At 39.0% G+C, this 20,861-nt stretch overlaps 1 protein-coding gene across 2 annotated transcripts in view; it reads left to right on the forward strand.

Annotated features, from left to right (window-relative positions):
• The window catches only part of RAB3C (RAB3C, member RAS oncogene family), a 144,752-nt gene that overhangs the window by 105,916 nt on the left and 17,975 nt on the right, over nucleotides 1-20,861 (forward strand). The gene's annotated exons all lie outside the window — the stretch shown is intronic.

Genomic DNA, 20,861 nt, shown 5'->3' on the forward strand with positions numbered 1-20,861 from the left:
CGATGGCCATATGTCATCCAGAACAAATGGAAGAACCAGTAAAAATTCCTGTTTTGGAAAAAGCTAGTTAAAAAGTTGAAGTTTTCTACTCAATATGTATATTACATACAATATTTTGGGGAAAAAATTGTTATAATTGAGCTGGGATCATGAGATGTTGATGATCTGTAAGGCTGGCATTCACCTGACAAGATGTCAGCATCTGCCATGTGCTATTAACTTTAGAGTCACTTTACAGTCAGTGCAGAGGATTTGACACTTTTGTGTCGTAATTTGTCTCATCCTAAAATAGACATCTAAAACAGGTTGTGTGATTTGTGCTTTAAAAATTACTTTATCTCTCCAGTAAGGGAGTCAGCAGTGACTGACCCACTGTGATGAACACTTACACTGTAAATGCCTCAGGTTAGGTAAGGGGGAGCCTATTCTATGTATTTAAAGGCAGAAGACAGAGAAACAGCTAAAAACCAAAAAGAAAACAAACATTAAATGTGCTACTCCATGAAAATGCAAGGAGTTCTTTGCACAGGGATTTCTTTGGGGAATAGGCTGGTTTTATGAGGTTTGTGAACTGTGAGAAAAATTGATATCTCCTACTTAATTTCTATTGTGACCTCAGCTTTGAGCACATATTTTGTATATGAGAAAACCACATCAAAGATATGTGACACTCTCCTACAGAAATAATAAATATAAATAAATAAATAACAAAACAAACAAAAAAAACCCTCAAAAGAACCTTGCCTACAAAACCATAAATTTGGCTTAATGACCTTGGGCAAGAAGGAGTATTTGAGTATTCTCCTCAATCATGTTATGCATGCAGTTAACATTTTGCTTGGTTTTTTGACTGTTGCACATATTGAGCACCCGTTTTCATTAAGCAGCTTGCAATGACACTTGAGGTTTTTCCTAAGTGATTGTAGTTAATTTAGACTTCATTAGAGAAGATGAGTAGTACAGATTATCCCTTCTAATGTGCATGTTTTAAATCTTTCAACACTAAATTTTAGCATCCATGACTGTCCATTCATTTGGATTCCATTACTCTTGTTGAAATTTTTCAGTCATCTTCCATCCTGACTATCCTAATATGGATTTGTCCATGTGTTCTCATTTTACCTTGTTTTTCAGAATGTTATTTTTACTGTTTCACAAAAATTGGAGGCATTGCTGTTCTTTTTTCACCAAATTAAATGTTGGTTTTCTTTCCCTCTTTACCTTGTGCCTCTTAGCCAGTTCCTGTTCTGTGATGATATTTAGTGCTTATACTATACTGAAATACTTGTGTCTACTACACAAACAGCTGCAGTAGCCTGAGATATTACTTCCCTGCCTCACCTACCTGTAACTGCTCTTTGTCAATATTATTGCTGCTATACACAACTCAGCAGAACAAAATATGTACCTGCACCTCAACCAGCTCACAGCCCAGAGCCATAGTTCATCATCGGATAAGCTCATATGTTGCTGTTGATGTAAATACCTGAGAGACATCATGTTTAATCTGTTACATAAAAACACCAGCAGGATGAGTGGCAAGATGACTGGGATTTCATGTGTCCAAATCCTTGAGCTTCTTTAAAAAGTTTCAAACTTTTTAACAGTCCAAATAAACTGTCAACCAACTGGTTCACAACTAAGAGGAAAACAATTACTGAGCTTTATCAAAAACATTTCTTGAGCTGAGTACAATTTTTCCTTCATAGTTTTTGTGCAAAAGAAATGTTATTCTCTTTGACCTTGTAGAATTGCACATAAAATTCTTGAAAGTACAAATAACCATCAAGAGTTTATATTTTCTTTTTATTTTATTACCAAAGCCTCAGAAATCTATGAATTGTGGGGGTTGTATTTCATGATGCCTGCAGAGCACCCTACATCATTCTGTCATTATAGCAATAATTAGGAGCAACTTTAAATATAGATGCATTGCTCTTTTAATATCATTCTTATTTTTCCCTTAGTGCACACCGTTAGCTGATATTCAGTCTTTAGCACAGCTGTTTCTCTGTGATGGAGAAATTTGTTATATTATTCAGATATAATATCTTTTTCATATACAAGTACAGTGTCCTCTTTCCCTGAACAAAGTAGAAGCAAACAAGAGCCAGAAGACTTCATGTGTATGAGTCCATAAGATTTTCATGTCTTCCTCCTTCATCTAGGACTGGTTTTGGTTTCCTCACTTGGCTCTATTTTGGCCCCAAGAGTGAGACAGCTACAAGCCAAAACTATATTTTAACCCCATGTGTTTTGCTCTAACCTGCTGTCTGGCTTAGTCCTTGGGCTTTTCCTTCAGTGTTTGCAGCTCTCTTTGTTATTGTCAAGTCTGAGGGAGTATGTGGCATACCATTGTGTTAATCACTGTACATGAATATACACAAATAAAAAATAAAAATCCCTGACCAAAGTAGTATGAGTAAAACTTGAGCAGAAGCATAAGGAATAAAGATATAAGGCGACACAAAGAAACATAGGATACCAGTGAAACAGTGAGAGTTAATATAATGAATTAATTCACAGTATCCCAGCTAGCTACTCATTAAACAAAGACATTATTACACAGGTTGTTTTTCAGCAGAGATTTAAAGGGGGATAACATCATGCTGCTTTCTACAAAGGACAGCTCAGGAGAATGTGTGGAGGTTACTGTGTTAGCATAATGAAACATGTTGGCCATCCAGGCTGAAGTTATCAGTAAAGCAGAGGTGAGGTTTGATAGCATCATGAAATAGGGGAAACATGAGGGGATTTGTACAGTATTCCAATCAGAAGCAGTAATCTGGGATTTCAGGGAAAGAACAGCAGCTTTCTTCCATTTGTTTTCTTTGGTACTGAGAGAATGAGCCAGATCATGTCAAGGTCATCTCAAGGTCAAATATGTGGATGTCTGGCATCCAAATATCACACCTTGTACTGGAGACTGTCAGGAAACACTGAAAATGAAAGGCTTGCAGTTCTCATGGCTTGTGGGCAAGCTTAGAAAAAGGGATATTTTAGTGTTTGCATCCATTTAATGTATCCATGAGAGGTCACGCAGAGCATAGCTCTAACCATTCTGTGACTATTCTAATTGACAGTCCAAAAATAGACTCGTAAATCCATACGGAGGCACTTGAACAACCAACCTAGTTTAGCAGAACTCAACACACCAGTTCAAAGCTCAGGACAGTGTGACTCCAAATTTTAAATGTCCTTTCTCTGAAAATTGTTGTCATCAACTTTGAAGTGTTAAAGCACAAAGCACAGTTAACAAACGAAACCAACCCAAAACCTGCTAGGATGGTACAGTTAGTATCTGTCAGTGATTTATGTAACAATACTTCAAATTACAAGTAAAGTTACTTCTCTTCCTCTTGTCCTCAGTCTGAGAATTAAAAGTTGTGGTGTGCTTGCTTTTCCTTTGTCCTCTCTAATCAAAGGTATTAGACCTCCTGCTCTTCACAGTTAGTCCTCAGGACCACCTGTGCCACCTTACTCACTGCTCTGGATTTACAGTCAGCAGTAAGACTCTGTTACAATCAGGATTAGAGCCCAGGTGTTCTGCTGCTTGGAGACATAAACTTAACAGGGCAGGCAATACTGACTGTTTTACCACAAATTCCTTAGCTAGATTTGCACACAAGGAATAAGCATGCAGCATGCCTGAGGTATAATTTTGGGGAAACCTGTTTGCATCATCTTTCAGGGGTCAGTATAGAGGACATTGCCCTCAGATTTTTTTCTACGTCAGTATAGTGGAGGGTCTATCCCTTTCCCCAGCCTTTAGTATTTATACCTGCATGAAAAAGTATTACGTATTCTTTCTAAAGCCCTGAACAAAGGTGAGGGATAGAGGCATATAAAGAGATAAATTTTGCATTACCTACTGTTTCTCTGCATGAAGGTTTTATAACATAAGTCATTTATTTGATTGCTAGGTATGCTTAAAGTGGTTGGCCAGAAAGCTTTGAACTTCACTGAAGTACAAAAAGCAAGCTGTTCATTTAATCAGCACATTTAATTCATCCTGCTTTGCATGCTGCGCCACACTGTCTTCTTTCCATATAAGGATTCTGTGGTATCTTCCTGCAGCACTCCTGCCTCTCTTCTGAAAGCAGCCAAAGATGGCTTTGTGCATATTGCTTATATATGCTATAGGCCCAACTCCTTTTCAGTGTGCAATGTAGCAGCTACCTGCTTCTCATACATCTCTTCTCTTCAGGTGAGTTGTTTATATTCAAGGGGGTTTTTTCACCCTGACTGAGAGCATGTTCTTAATTTATTTTGCTTTTAAGTAATTATTTTTGCTCTGTGTGACTAAGTGGGAAGTGAATCAGCAAACTGAGTTTTAGTTATATTAAGGATTTATATAATTTATATGTGTCTTCTGCCTTTAGACATTTCTTTTTGTTTGATACTGGTTAATCATCAGATTTCTCTTTAAGCAGCCATTGTTTAGAATCCAATGAGGGTTTTCTAATGCTATGCAAAAATTTTAGAAAAACCTTCAAGGCAAAATTGAGGAAAGAGAGGAAAGATTTTCTAATTTAGCAATCATATTATATTAACAAAAATATAGCATATTTGTTCTGGGCTTTAGTAAGATTAGGGCTATTTGTTTTTTCTCTCAGACTCACTTATGCATGATATATAAATATGTAACATGCAGTTTACAACAAATTAATAGGACCCTTTGTGTCACTTTCACTGGTCTCTGGTTTTTATCTGATTTACCTTCTTATTCTAAATTGTTTAAGGACAGTGTGGCACTTCAGCCTTCAGAGATTATCTCCCACAAATGTTAGAAAAGGTACTTGATTATCCCTTAGCATCTGTTCATGCATAACTCGCTTTACTTAACTGGAGTGGTTTCAGATAACTCTTAAGTTCTTTTTCAGTCACATCCTCTCTTCCATTCTAAGTCCTTCTCCTGCCAGATGTCCAGAGGGTAGAAGTTAAAATTTGTTTAGGAAATGATTGATCTATTCAGCACTGCTGTGACAAATGAGAAAAGAAAATATAGATTTTAAACTTGTTGTTCTCTTCTCTACTTCTATGTGGAAGACTCAAGCTATCGATGCTCACCTGTAGGTCATGGGATTACCGTAGGAAGCACTAGGTCCATGAGACAAGCCTTATTTCTCTGGAAGGTCTCTGCATGTTCCCCAGGGGCTCTGTGGCCCTCAGGAAAAGAGAGCAGTTCAGTTGCATTGCAGTCCATTCTGCTTCCCCTCCCAAACCTCCCACATCTATGCTTCAAGTTAGCATACCTTCCTTTTTATGGACTGTCCATCTGAGAGTTAGTCATCGTGTGTGTCTTTGAACACAAACCCTGATGAGACTGAACCACCCGCTTGAAATCTCTTCTTTTTTTTTCTATTAATAGAGTACCATTGATCTTCTCTTTACCACTTGATGGGTCCCCCTGGCAGCTCCCTGATCTTCAAGTCCGCAATCCACAGTACAAAAGCCTACTTACAGAGAACACTTCATGTCTATGAGCCAGGCTGTCAATAAGTCCTCATGCTAGATAGCAGTCTGGAGATAACCTTTTAGCTGTCTTGGGCAAATCTTGAAAAGAAGGATCAACACTCAGACCACAATAAAATTTGTCAGAACTAGGAACTAACCACTTAAATTCCTTTTGTGACTCTGACCTGTAGCTCCCAAGCCTATAGGGTTAAATGAGCTCAGAGCAGCACACATTGCCATGAAGACAATGAGGACTACCTGAAGTTTCTGAGGTGTAAAGGTTTTATACCCAGCGATTTCTTGCTCTAGTCCCATCAGATGCTGACACAGGCATGAAACCAGTTTTGCTGTAATTTCCCATTCAGCTGTGAGCAACAGAGACATCACTTTCAAATGGTGCTATGGAAAATTTAGCCTCAGTGAAATCCAGGAATTTTCCTAGATGAAGAGAGCCATGGCCTCTCTTTGGTGTGAGACCTGGTGGTTAGTACCATCAGGCTTGTCAGATACATCACTCTTCCCTTTCAGTCTTTCTCAGCTCTGCTGATCAGCATAGAAAAACAGATGGTTATCCCTCAAAAACACTCACAGGCCTGTGTGGTGCCATTCACAGACAAATGGTCAGATGAGGAATTCTCCTTCCTGTGGACTTTCTAATAGGCCTTTCTGAGTTACATCCAGCAGCAGTGAGTGAGGTTGTTAGTATACTAGCACTTGAGCTTCTGGTTCCCTGCGTATGCAAGCAGAGGCATTGCTTTTGCCTTCTGTTGTCAGGAGTTTTAACAACCAAAATGACAGAATTTTTACCTTTTTGAGAAAATAATGAATGCTGAGATTCTGCATAGCAAATTGAAGCTTCAGAAATAGAAAGCAGAGTCACTGCATCTTGAGTAGTGGTCTCAGACTTGATATAGCTGAACAGAACTAAACACAAAGGAAGGAATGAGGTTTGTTAACCTCAGTATGTTCTGTTTCTTTTTCTTTTCTTTTTCCTCCCTAGGTATGTTTTGTGGCAGTTGGGTTAGTTCCTGGCTTCGCAAAAAAAAAAAAGGAGAGATCCCACCTTCTCTATGAATGCATGTGATTGCATTTGAGTAAGTTTAGTGCTTATTTTACAGCTCATTCTGGACATAAATAGTTAAATGGTTCATATGGAGCTAATTGCTGCAGCATTTAGGATTTTCACAAGTAGTTCTTACTGATTTTAAGTGATCCACAGAATCCCATTTTTCTTAATTAAGTCAGAGTCCCTACCAGCACCTAGTCTGTGAGAAATACAGGTCCCTGCACCCACTGTCCTTCTATCTGCAGGCTGGAGTTTCTACACATCTCTAATGATGAGGAACATGCAAAGCTGGGCCTGCAACTAGGTCCAGGGTCAGAATGATATCTATAGGATTTCCACATGACAGAGGAGTGTCACATTGGCATTTCTTGTCTGCTCGGTCTAGAAAATGTACCCAGACCTCCTCAAAATTCTTCACATCCACCCATCGGGTTTTTTTCCACTTGCCCTTGGGGATGCTTGGTTTAGACTGAAACCATATGAAGGAATATAAGGAGAATAATACTCTGTCCACAACAGAGATGAAAGAGGAGAGGCCTTCTGCTCCTGAGAAAGAGATCAGATGGTGGAGACTATAAAGGGGGAAAGGAAGATGGATGGCAGGAGATGGTGCTGTCTTGCCCCAGACTGTAGCTCTTCTGCTGTTCTGCAATACACACACAGGTGTACTCGGCTGTCGTAGTCTGCTACAAGCTAAGTCCTATGGTTTTCCTTCTTGAATTACAAATAGTGAACATGCGTTAGAAGACCATTCTTGGCTAGAAAAGTTTCATAATAACAAAGCCTGAATAAGTTCATTGGCTAAACTATCTCCTGAGGGTTCTACCTCTGCAAAAATCTTTCTCTGATATAAGTCTATTTAGTTGTTTGCTAATTTATATCTGTAAAGTAGAGGTGTATGGGGAACCTTCACCTGATACTTTTATTCTGTAAACAAATCCTGCAGTCTATTAGTGGGTTCTGTAACCCTGGATACCTTGACAACATCCAAAGCTGTGGATGAGACTCCTCAGAATAAATTGAGCTGATAAATTGCAGACATCCATATCCAAATTAAACACATGAGGATCCCTTCTAGTCAATGGCAAGAAACAGATACTTTTTGCTCATTACTCATCTCATTCTGAAGTGGTTGTCTAGAACAGACCAGACGAATTGCACCCAGAAAGACCTCTACCAGGCCATCTGTGTCAGAGCTGTAAAGAGTTGTGATTCTTAACCTGTCTAGCTCTGCCAAGAAAAGTCTCTAATAGGGATGTTGTTATATGAGCAAAAGTTTTACTGCTTTATTTTGATTTGCTATAGGATCAGATTTGGCAGTGCATGATATTTATTACATTCCAAGGCAAAATACAGTTTTGTTGATGTAGTTACACCCACACTGGAAACACATTCTGGTAAAGCATGGTCATTTTCCTTACTCCATGCCTTATAAAGACCTGCTGTCCAACTCATTTATTCACACTTACTCATTTGCAATTGTAGGCTTTAATTTCTGGAACAGTGCACAGAAAATGTTTTATTCTCCTTGATTTTTCCAGTACATTACTTCACTCTACTGCTCTGGGGATACAGAACAATTTCACTGATGAACTTAATCTTGTGATGCTTGCCCTTATAAGCTTTCCATCCAAAGATTACTGTCTAGACAAGTACCTGTTTAATGCACACAGCTATGTCCTCCGAGAGGGGTCTCTACCCACTGAAGACAAAGTGTCAATAAGACAATATTAAACACTTCTTTTTGTTACCAGAGAGAAGCTGGAACCTTAAAAATATGTTAGCTAACATGGTTTAAACAGTATGCTTTAAAGTGCTCACAGGCATAGTGAGATAAACTTTAATTTATGAAATTTCAACATGAGCCCTAGGAGAGGTTAGTCCGTTATCATATTGAAATGCCATTGTTCTGTTTTCTAAAGTTTTAAAACTAATCTCCAGATTTTTTACTAAAAAATTTTATTCATGCCTGCATATGTTGCTAATAGCTTCCGCCACACTCAGGATTTCCTTTTATCTCTGGCTTCTGAGGTCAGGTACAACCACTATACTTCTGTTTTAAGAATTGTGATGGAGAACAAAATTCAAATATATAATAGCTAGGGCTTGAGAGGCAAATACATACATATATACCCATATTTATATATAAACACAGTCTTTTGATTTGCAAATTAGGTAGCAGCACTACTGTTATTCTGAATAAATACACAACTCTTTTATTTTTTTACTTTTCTCCTGCTGTATTTTTAATCCTAGAAATGAAATCTAAAGTGTAATGCCTCCCATCATCCTGTGTGAGTCAGCAGAAATAAACCTGCAGTTTACTTGCTTGCAGGGTGAGTCAGCAAGACAATCCTGCCACCCTGTGCCAGACAGGATGTAGACAGTGAAATGGTTTTTACTGTTGTCTTTGGCTCCTGGCAGTGCTCACAAAATGAATTCTCACTAGCAGTATCCCAAAAGCAAAGTGTGATCAGACTAATTCAAAATTTACCTTCTGGGCCTAAAGGAAAAAAAAAAAAAAAAAGGTACAATTATATAACTCTTACTCATCTAATTAATGATTATTTGTTAACGATGGGATTAAGGTAGTTGCCATTGCACCAGTCTAGTTTCAGCTATCTGTGAAAAAATGCTGAAGCTCAAGTATTCAGTTGAAAACTAGGCCACACGTATTCTGACTCAAAATTTCAGCCCTCAAATCTCTTGTGTTTGCAAGGGTACAGCCACATAGGGAAGTTACTTTCAAAGAGGTATTGATGCAAGAACACAGTTGTGGAATCTTATTTTTATGCCTAGGGTTCAAGTATAGCTCTGAATGTTTCCTTTGCTCTGCTTCTAGAAGATAACAAGATAAGTAACTTTAAAGACAAAATGCTGATAGGGTTTATACCAGTTCCAGTATAAAATGTACTACTACAGAAGTAACATAACCTTGATGTTTTAGTAAAACAATGCGTCAATCTTATCAACAAGAAGTAAAATGACTCACATGACAGCCTTGACACATGGCTTGCAAGCTGGATGAATACTTATCAAGAATAGTCCATGATAATTTATCACAGGTGGCTTCAATGACCTGGTAAGCTTTTTCAGTGATTAAAATTAGGTCTGATTGTTTTAACCCCTTCATTAAAACATGAACACAGGCATTTGAGAACACAATTTATGTGCATATAAGACCTAGTTGTTTATGAAAGAATTTGTGCAAAATATCAAATGAGAAAAATAACCCAAAATGACCCTACAAGATCAGATATAAGAGAAGCAATAGCAGAATTCATTTAAACTTGAAAAATGAAAGCTAAAATAATAGAGGAAATAAAATCCAAACCAGTGAATTTGAGAAGTGAAAGAAACTTGGAAGGCATTCCTGGTGAAACAGGCAGAAAGGGATTAATAGCCACAAATATGCAATGAATTTCATGATGAGATATGTCAGTACAAAGTCAGGGTTTTATTCCAGAGAATTTTTTAATGAGAAGTTCTCTAAAATAAGGATGTCTTGTTGTCATATACTTGCCATATATATTGCAAATATGAATCTGGATTTGCTATTTAAGAGATAAAGGAAAAACAAATTACTGTGTGTGACCCAGCTAAATTATAGCTACAGATCTATCAATGTTGTTACAAACCAAATGAACTTGACTGTGCCTGTAAAAACTTTGCTGCTTCCAAAATGCCATTGTTGTGCAGGTGTTCTTTGGGACTGAAGACAAGATGCTAATAGATAACTCCAGAAGTGCAAGAGAGGCTCTTCAGCAGAGTAGTGCAGTCCAGGGTTAAGGGACCATTGCTGGTACAGTGAAGAGGGAAGTATTAGATACGAGCATGTAGGACCAAAAGGACTTGCTCAACATGAATATTGCTTGCTTAACTATTTTTTTTTAATTATCAAAACCACTTCACTGTGAGAAGGAAAAACAGCAAATGTGAGGACACATACATATGTGTCTGTTTTTTTCCTGATACATATATATATATAAAAATACACAATGGCAAGCAGAGAATATATTTTTAAGTGACAGCTAATTGCTCATTTACTTAAAAGTGTAATATACTCAAACAGATGCTGTAATTGCTTTAGTAAATGACTTCAGTACTTCCTATTTCACAGCTATGTTTTTCAGATACCAGAGTTAGGATCAGCTGTATTGATTAGTGTCATTACTCAGAATTCCAGTGACAGTCTGTGCAATCAACATAAATTGGTGATTAACAGGATCATTTATTTGGAAGCATCTGGAACATGAAACCATGGGGATAGTCAAAGGATGTGCAAGTGCAGACTGTATTTTATTGTTTCTGTGAATATTATTTTCCTGTAAATACTTTTTTCCATCTCCTTTCAAACCCTAATTTTTGATGATTGTATGCACTGTGAATGTACAGTGGTAGTTTTGAAGGATGATAATTTAATGGTGGGTTTCTCAGTGGGGAGAAAATTAAAATGTAGAGCCTTTTGTCTGTATGGTGAGTTGCTAAATCACTTCCTACCATATGACACAGATTGCAGCATTATACATGAGATAAAAACTCTTCATTAACATGTGTCATTACTGTGTACCACTGAAAAAGGTGTTATATTAGTTGATCTGTTCATAAGTAAACCTTGTTGTAGGAGAGGATTTTGTACTCCTGTGAATAAGAATTAAATATTGAAATTTCATATTGTTTTATCATCACACAAAATACAAGGAAGTAGGTTGGAAGATCTCTCTGCCCTTAATGTCTAACACAGTATTTGTTGTCTCTTCTCCAATGTCTGTGTAAACATCTGTTCAACTTTTATAAATAAAAGTCCTGGAAAGGAAATATATACTACATATCAGAAAAGGAAAGAAATACAGATGACTTTGACAGGGAATTTACTGTCTTTTATTAACTCTGCACACCTTCAGCCAAAGTCCACCTTGCCCAGAAGTAGGTTAGGAGCTTCCACACTACTCTGTCATCTGCCTCTATGATTAAAAAGCCTTCAGGGTGTGCAATGCCGGGGTGACATACTGCGTGTCAGGACCTTACTCTGCCTAAGGCTATTCTTAGACTTACTGCCAGCTGTTTAATTACCAGCTGGTTGGGCAGGTACAGTGTGCAGGTACAGAAAACACCCCACCTGGTGGACTTTTCTTCTAAAGAGATGGCCAACAGACATCAGGCACAGGAGGTACTGGGGAGGAGGGATACAGAATATAGTACTAATTTAGATTACAGTCTTTTTTTTTTTACTTTTTTTTTTAAATGTAGTAAGTGCATAATTGGGCTCCTGCTACACTGATATTGGAAAGTAGTTTCAAGGTGTATCTGACAGCTGGGAAGAAAGCAGGATACAGAGATCGTGCCAAAGATGCAAAAATTAAAGACATCTGCAACCTGATTAATACAAATTAAGTATGCCCTGCAGGCTTCTGGTCCTTCATTGTAATTCCAACTAAAGGGACATATGTAAGAATTACAGTTTAAACATCAGTGTCTTTTGCCCACAATATATTTGATACCATACACCATTATCCAGTGGATTTACATTTAGCATCAGAAAATAATCTTCTGACAACAACAGACACTTGGTACTCTTATTTGAAAGAACACTGTACAGAAAAGGCACCAAAGCTAATTCATGGACTATTAAGAAAATTATTTGTATGTTACATTAAAAATGAAATCTAATTCAATAAAGTACTCAGCAGAGGATTCTGGATGGGAAGGCATTTCTGTGTGCAAGGTAAGAACAGATAGAAATGGTTGATTAGAAAGAGAGAAAATTCTGATTGATGAATCTCTGTGATGCCTACTTCCCATCTTAGGTACCACACAGAATTACAGTTATCAATGCCATGTCAGTTCTTATTGCGTTGTGTTAAAGGCAGACCCAGGGCACTCCCAAGAGGGGACATTATTGAGCAAGCATATACTTCCTCATTACAATTATGGTAATGGATTATCACTAAGATACTTACATAAGAATAAATGTCATAAACACACAGAGAATATAATATTTTACATATCTAGCTGTTCTCTACTTTGTAATTTTTTTTTTAGCTAAACTTTTTTCAAAATGTCATATTTCCTTGTGTAATGTTATAACAATGTATACATTAAATCTTACCTCAGTTTTACCCTCCAGAAGAACTGGATTCATTTTTATTATCTTTATAACCTGTCAAAACTGAAATGTGGCAGATGGTTTTCTAAAATGAAGTTATGGCCGCAGAAATTTGTAGTGGAGTCTTCTGTTAAGGCAGCTTTTGTGGTTTGTTCACTGGCAAAGCTAAATATATTTTCCTTAAAGTAGATGCAGTTCCTTACCAGAACACTGAAAATCTGTGGTGCTCTGGGTAATGTGCATTTTGACTAGACTTCTGGCTGAAAATGAACCAGAAATTTGTTAGTGTCACACCTGTCATGCAGCTTCTGCATTATTGATTTATCTTCCTCCAAGGGAAGGTTAAACATGTAGCCTTTCATTGCATGGTGTGCACTCTTTGGCTCTGCACAAGGAAGATAAAGCCGTCAGAAGGAAGTGGCCAGTCATTGATATTCTGATTTCTTCAATATCAGCTTATTTCACAATCATAATGCATTTTTCAATTAATTTGCCCTTCAATCCAGACAGAAAACATAATATTGTATAAACAATAACTGACACATCAGATACAGTCAGTCCTGGATAATATTCATATAGCCTGGTCTGTTGCAAGAGTAAAGTGGTTGGTATATCCCTTTTTTGCTATTACATTCATTTCACAGATCCTTTTCTCTTGCTGCTTTGTGATACTGAGGATGGACAAATTTTTTTTTTTAATTTTTTTCCCTTCTTTGCCCTCCTCCATCCATTTTCAACAGTCCTGTGTTGCTGGGACATCTTAGCCTATTCTCTATCACTTCTTAATAAGCACTTGCAGTCAGCAGGTGCTGGTACCATCACTGAAAATAAGCATCCCACATTCAGTATATGTCATCTATTCTGAATAGAAGTGGATTTCCAATAGATTTAAATCCTCAATGAGAAGGATTGAGGTGCAATTTCCCCATTCCTGTCACTACCTCAGCTTTCTAGTTTGATAATAAATTCCTTTATTGATTGCTTTTCTTGGTTTTCACTAATTGCTTCAATAATTAGCAGAGGTTCATGAATGCAAGAGGTAAAAGAATTTGTATTAGCCAAAATCATTGAGTTTTTATGGTCCTCAGCTAGAGCATGCCAGAATGATGAAATGAGTAGCAATAGTTTAAAAGTTGCAATATCCAGATCTTCCTTGTCAGTAAGGGAGAAAAGATCCTGAGCTGTTTCTCAGAACTGGTTCTGTTTCTTGGGGCTGTGTTTTCCCCCAGCTGCTCATCAGTTCAACTAAAATCTGGCAGATTTTAGGATCCTCTTTTTATTATTACTGGTGGTATTACTTATTGTTTCTAGTATCTTCCTACTATGCCAGTAACCATGACCACAAAAAGTCTAGTGTTCAAGTACTCCAGGACTGTTCTGTCTTGGTTTTGCTCAGAGTGCTTTAAATTTTTACCCCAGCACTGTCTTCAAAATCCCATTCAGAAAGTTGAGTTGGGGCTCATGACTGTTAGGTTTACGTTTTGGATGGCTTATCTCTCACTAACAGTGGATTATTTATAGGAGAAAGTACTAATGGAAAGCCTGAGGCCACCACTCTCTTTGCCATCCGTGCAGCAAGGTCTGAGCGCCAAGTGCAGAGCAGCTGATACAGAACCAGCTTCTAAATGTCTATCAAGATTGAGCACTGCAATCATTTAATGTGCTGTATAGAATAATCCTATGTAGGGCCCATCTCCATCATACCCCCAAGATGAGTGGGATAGAAGAGAGGAGATGGCAAAACTCAAAATACAGTGGCATTCTTAAGGCACATAACCTATCAGGATTGCTGGGAATATAAGGGTTTAGGAGGGTGTGGGGAAAGGAATGGAGCATATGGTACACACTGAAGTGTAGAAGACACTTGGTAGCATGAGGGAGACCTCAGACTCACCCTGTGGAAAAAATGGCTTGAATGGGGAATGCCAGAGCTCCTCACAGACAAGAAGGGTGGGAAAGGGGTCCTGTCCCCTGAGAAAATGGAAATAGCAGAGCTTCCTCTTACCATCCCAGTCTGTGTCAGGGGTTGGAGAGGGCTGTGCCATACCTTCTCACATCATAGGATGGGGACTGGGGGAAGGGGGGAAAGATACCCTCTATTGCCTTAATTACAGAAGAAAAATTATGTTCCCTGAAAATGCTGGAAAGCAAGCCTTCCTGCTCAAAGGTAGTCAGGCATTTGGCACGCTCACTTACAAATAAAGGGAGGAAGTTCAGCTGGGGACAGAATGCTTTTGGACACACCTCCAAACTCACAGCTGCTTCTCTGACATTCCCCCTCACCAAATACTTAAATCAACTGAGAAAGTTTTAGAATAGATAACCTGGACTCCACCCCAGATCCCATCACTACACTGGGACCCCTGATAGTTCAACTAATTGGTTTTGAAGGCACCATGCTGGAGACAGAGATGGGACAATTTTCTGGATCAACCAGTGAATTCAACAGTAACTTCAAAAAATAAAAAGGTTTTGGTAGAGGTTTTGTTAATCTTGTTTTGGGTTGGTTATTTTTTTTTTTTTTATTTTTTTTTTTCTTTATTTGTTTTACTGGCAAGATGATGCAGTTCAGTTAATTGCATGCTCTTTTCTGAAACCAGAACATCAGAAATACAACATGTTCCCTGAACTTGCTGGAAGAAGCATAATACATGGCCTCTCTGGAGCATTTTCATTAGGGTGCTTCTCTGCTGTCAGTGCATGTGACTTACTACTTAATGCATATAAAAAGTCCATAGAAACCAGCCCCTCTAGGGATGGCAGGCATCCTTGGAGGGCTCTAGGTCCAAACAGCAGTGTGTAGATTGTGGCTATCTCTAAAAGTTCATATCCCTGATATATTTACTATATGGGCATATATTTATCAAATCTATTTGTTTGCTATCCTTGCTGTCTGTGGATGAGAATATACTAGAGACTATTTCAGGTTAGATTAATATTTGTTCTGAACATATATGAGTTAGCAAAAAGTGATCCTCTGGAGATATATTCAGAGTGAACCCTGAAGTATGCCAATCAGTGGGTGCAATCTGAAATGTGTTGAGTACAACAAGCACCAGGTTTGGCTTCTGTAGCAGTTTCTCCAGGGGACAATGCAGTGTTACCCAGGTGTAGCTGAGTTGACTCTGAACTCTTAGGGGAAAATATATCACACTGGATCTGACAGATGCAGAGAGGTGAGACTGCTTCAGCTGCATGCCCCAGGTCCAACCAGTAGTGAGGCTGAAGATGTATTCCCAGCAGGCATGTGCACACAACGCACACATGTACAACACATGCATATGCGTATACACATCGCCAGCACACAGATCACAGACACAGAGCTCTCACTCAGACAAACAGTACCAACAACCACATCCTGCTCCTCTGCCTGGCAGAGCAGCATGGAGGTCCACTAGTGAGAATATATATCTGTGTAGATGTATACAGCATGAGTCCCTCCATCAGCTGGGCTCATACACTCAATCTGCCCAGCAGCTGGCCCTGGATCCCAGCCTCCCCAGTTGCTGGCACCTGGACATGCAAGCCTCCAGTGCTGATCCATGGTAATGGGTTTCACACTTGGACAGAGGGGCTGAAGCTCTCCTGGGACAGCCCTGGCAGAGGTCTGGATGTGGTATCTCTTCTTCTGAGTCCTTAATTTGGGTTCTCACTTGCCTTTGTGCCCCTGTGCTCCTGTGGGCTTGTGGACATGAGCCTTTGACAGGCTGATAGCTTCTGTGATAGGCTGCCAGGGCCAGGATATTATTTGGGCTCTCCCACCTGCCATTGTCTCTCTGTACTCCTTTGTGGATGTGCAGATGAGCTTTTATCACTTAATTTAATGTGAACAAGCTAGTTTGCACAACAGTAACATCACAGCAGTGCCCCCATATTTCTCTATGCTAGCTACCTTGGCTTCCAGTATCTCAGCTATCTCAGACAGCTGGGACTAGGTATTTCTGAACCCCACTCCATCATGCTGTGCAAAACTCCTTGTAAGTTGCCCACAGGAGCACACACAGACACCCCACCGTTGTTGCCTGGTCAGTTATTTGAAGCTCTTGCATCCTGGCTTGCATCAGAAATATCATGGACAGCAGGGACAGGGAAGTGATCTTACCCCTGGACTTGGCACTGGTGAGGCCACACCTCGATGACTGTGTTCAGTTTTGGGCCCCTCACTACAAAAAGGACATTGAATTATTCAAGTGTGTCCAGAGAAGGGCAACAAAGCTGGTGAAGGGTCTGGAGCACAGGTCATATGAGGAGCGACTGAGGGAACTGGGGGTGTTTAGTCTGGAGAAGAGGAGGCTGAGGGGAGACCTCATCGCCCTCTACAACTACCTGAAAGGAGGTTGCAGAGAGCTGGGGATGAGTCTCTTGAACCAATAAGCGATAGGACAAGAGGGAATGGCCTCAAGTTGCACCAGGGAAGGTTTAGACTAGATGTTAGGAAGCATTTCTTTACAGAATGGGTTGTTATGTGTTGGAATGGGCTGCCCAGGGAGGTGTTGGAGTCCCCATCCCTGGAGGTGTTCAAGAGTCAGGCTGACATAGCACTGAGGGATATGATGTAGTTGAGAACGGTCAGTGTGAGGTTAATGGTTGGACTAGATGATCTTCAAGGTATTTTCCAACCTAGATGATTCTGTGATTCTATGTTCAGAGGTGCAGGGTGACACTGCTGCACAAGGTTAATCTCCTGCTTCTTTGAAAGTTTTGTTCTTTTATGGTTGGTCTCAGTCTTCCTCCTAGAACCATGTTCTTTATTAAACTGACTCTTTTAGAGACCTTATCTGAGAATAGATGTAGCCCTTTAAGCTTGCACCTGATCTTTTCCCACAAGATAATGTGCTGTAACATAGACCTTTTACCTACTGTCTTTTACCTTGCTATCTGTCATGAAGGTGGATTTCACTATGCTTAGTTATAACCAGAACTGACATTGAATTTTTTTGTCAGACTTGAAGGGAGGTAGTACATGACAATAGTGTCTTTGATCTTTATAATAGTGTGTTCACCATTTTAAACATTGTAATATTCACTATGAAACTTGTGTGCTCATGAGAGATGAAGTAGCAGTGGATAGTTTTACCTAGGCAATGCTGGTTTTATTGTGTCCTTCAGTAAAAGACAGTATTAGAAGTGGCAAAAGCAATATTTTCAGAAGAATGTTTTGTGAACTAACAAGTATGACAAGGCATTTCGTAGGAGCAGAAGTAGGTAGCATGGTAATAATGAAGCAGTGTGCATATGGACATATGCCAGTGTGAACTGTTTAACTTTGCCTTTCCTTTCGGGTTCATTTCAAACCAAGTAGGATTTTTGTGTTCAAAATACAACACAGTGTTTTGAATGTTTTTTTCACATAGTATTTAATTCTATCAAACAAAGGAAAAAAGCCTCCATATTATCTTAGACAGTCTTCTGTCATAATAGTCCAAAACTCTTTTGGAGATTTATTGAGGTAACTTTACAGTACTTTGAGGCAGTAGTGGAAACTACTGCACTGTTTTGAGATGAGCAAATAGCATTGCTTTAGTTAGCATTCATCAAGTACTCTTTTCTGACAAGGAATATGGCAGAATTGCAGTTCAGGGAGAACAAGTCCTATGTTGATCACTGAAAGTAATAGATCATTGAACTCCTGCATTAATCTGCCCCTCTGGTGTCTGTACATTATAAAATTCAAGCATGTTGCAGACTGCCTGCTTGCCATACAACTAGAATGCGGAAGATTTACAGGGCAAATTACTATTGACATACACCAGGTCACTGAGATTGAACAATAATTGCTGTATTTCAGCTAACTGCAAATATCAGCTTTGCTTTCTCATGTCTTCAATCTTCCTGAGGCTGAAGTTCTTTACAAGGACAATAGTTTGTGTTTTGGATTAATCAGAAGCCTTGGTCATTTGAAAGGTCATATATGCAAGGAACAACAAAATCTCTTTTTTAAATGACCTATGTGTTGGCTTTTGTGGAGCATTGTGGGAATCAAAATCTATAGAAGCCATTATTGGAGATGTATGTCTAAAAGAAAACATAACAGTCTGATAAGCTTATTATGTTCTTTGAATCCAAGTTCCTACTGATGTGGGGTTGGGTGGAGATACATTTGACTGATTTTCACAGTGAGTCAGTTGTATTTTGACACTACAGAGTCTTTTGCAAAACATAAGCCTTTGGAATTGTTATCAAGGACAAGATCTCTTGCTGCTTAAAAATTTCTTTATAACTAGAAGATGAGACATAAGCAAAACAGATCAAAAAGTCTAAGAATAAAATAAGTCACTTTGGTAATGAGAAGCATTTGAATGCACAGGTTCATAGTTCATAGCATGAAAAATCACATCTAGCTGTAGTAAAATGAAGGGATTACATTCTTAAGCAAAGAAACTCATGTAAGACTCTGGAGAGGAGGTCTGAAAAACAAAGCTGAATGAATTTTCTTTGCACTGGTGTGATGATATTTCTCCAGGTTGTATTTCTTCATCAATTTCTTAAATTTCACATCTCCAGAATATGCAAGTAATTCCTTCTCTAAAGCTTAATATTTTGACTGTATATTTTGCCTTTGAAATGTCTTCAATTTCCTGATGACATAAGGGGAACAAATTGACCCCCAACTCATAATTGTTCAAAGCTAAGCTCTTTAGAGTATTTAATGGGCTAACATCCTCTGATGTTTGAGCTGCTAGTATTTGCAAAGTTGCTACGGTGACAAATGCAGTTCTGGTTAAAAAAAAAAAAAAAAAAAAAAAGTTCTATTTTGCTTAACCACAAATTCCAGAACTCAGCATGGTTCCAAAAGAACATTTCTACCAAAATGAATGCACAGTGCCCCTTTTTCTAAGCAATTGTATCTTTAGTAAATGTAAGCATACTGGGAATTCTGATCTCTGCTTTGGTCACAGTATCTTATGATCGCCTACTCAAATTACTATAAACAGATTTAAAATAGCACAGTGTCCATTTCTTGAAGGAAAGTTCAGGACAGGCCCAAGGGAACAATCTGTAGCATAAAATGCCTGGGGCTTGTTTCAGCTTCTTTTTCGTCATTCTGAAGAAGTAAAACAGTCCTAAAGGCAGTGTGATCCTTCCCCTCAAATTCTTCTGCCCAGCACTGTAAACACATGGCTTAAAGATACTTTGACTCATGCAGGAGCGTCCAGGCCTGTGGGCCATGGATTGGACCCAGGGTTACAAAGATACCTGTAGCACACCTTGCTCATGTTCCATCCCTCTGGCCTTGCAATAAAGCAAAGCCAGGTGGGGAGATTTGATCCATTTTCTGTCTTTCACTAGAAATGGTTGTCAGACTACATCATGATCTTTTTTGTGCATGAAACATTTTGCAGACAGGGATCTGAATATAGAGATATTGGCTGTGTTATGAGAAGGGGTCACTAGTGAACTCAGCACCCACACAAACCAGCTTCCAAAACACTTAGGTGACAGATTTATGAAGTCATTTCATCTTCTCTCACAGAGACTAGGACCCTGATACACAACAGGATTCCCTTCCAGGGCACTCTCTCCTAAATGTGTAGTTAAGCAGGTTAGCTTCTATTCCAGTGCAGTTTTCCTAAGCACCCTGTATTATCCAAGGAGTGGGGAGAGATGTTCTACATCTTTTTCTCTCTCCATTGATCATATGGGGACAGAAGAGATATTAATATCCTACCAAGCACTTGACTCAGAGCCTAAAGCCAGACATAGTCACAAGTCCAAGGCAAAGTCTTGGTGCTTAGAGTAAGCTTGCTGCACCCTGTGTTACCTTCAAAGGCAGGTACTGCTCTCAGTTAGAAGGTGGTAGCCAACAGCATCACTCCTGGCTGAGACTGGAGCCAGGATGTGGAGCCTTCCTTTCTACAGAGCAGGTCTGAGTATCAGGTGGAGTAGTGGCAGTCAGCAACTGAGAAGTGCTATGAGTGTGATCTTAAGTTGCCCATTAGCTGCATTGCATTCAAATTGCAGACGACAGCTTTGTAGGGTAAGCTGTTTCACCACCAGCACTCAAGGCTCCATGTGTTTTAAGGCCTCGGATACTCTGATTCAGCTGTAGTCATGGTTAGGGCTTGCACAATTTAAATGGAAAGTAGATTAAAGTTCTAAGTCTGTCCCTGTCCATGGCTTAATGCATAATGTAAACATTGCTGTTGTCCTGGTGGGTCAAAGACCTATAGTGGAATGTGCTGGAAAGAAACAACAGAAGGAAGACAGAATGGCTTTGAAGTTTTGCTGATA

Source organism: Strix uralensis, chromosome Z, assembly GCF_047716275.1.
Source record: "Strix uralensis isolate ZFMK-TIS-50842 chromosome Z, bStrUra1, whole genome shotgun sequence".
Taxonomy (NCBI): Eukaryota; Metazoa; Chordata; class Aves; order Strigiformes; family Strigidae; genus Strix; species Strix uralensis.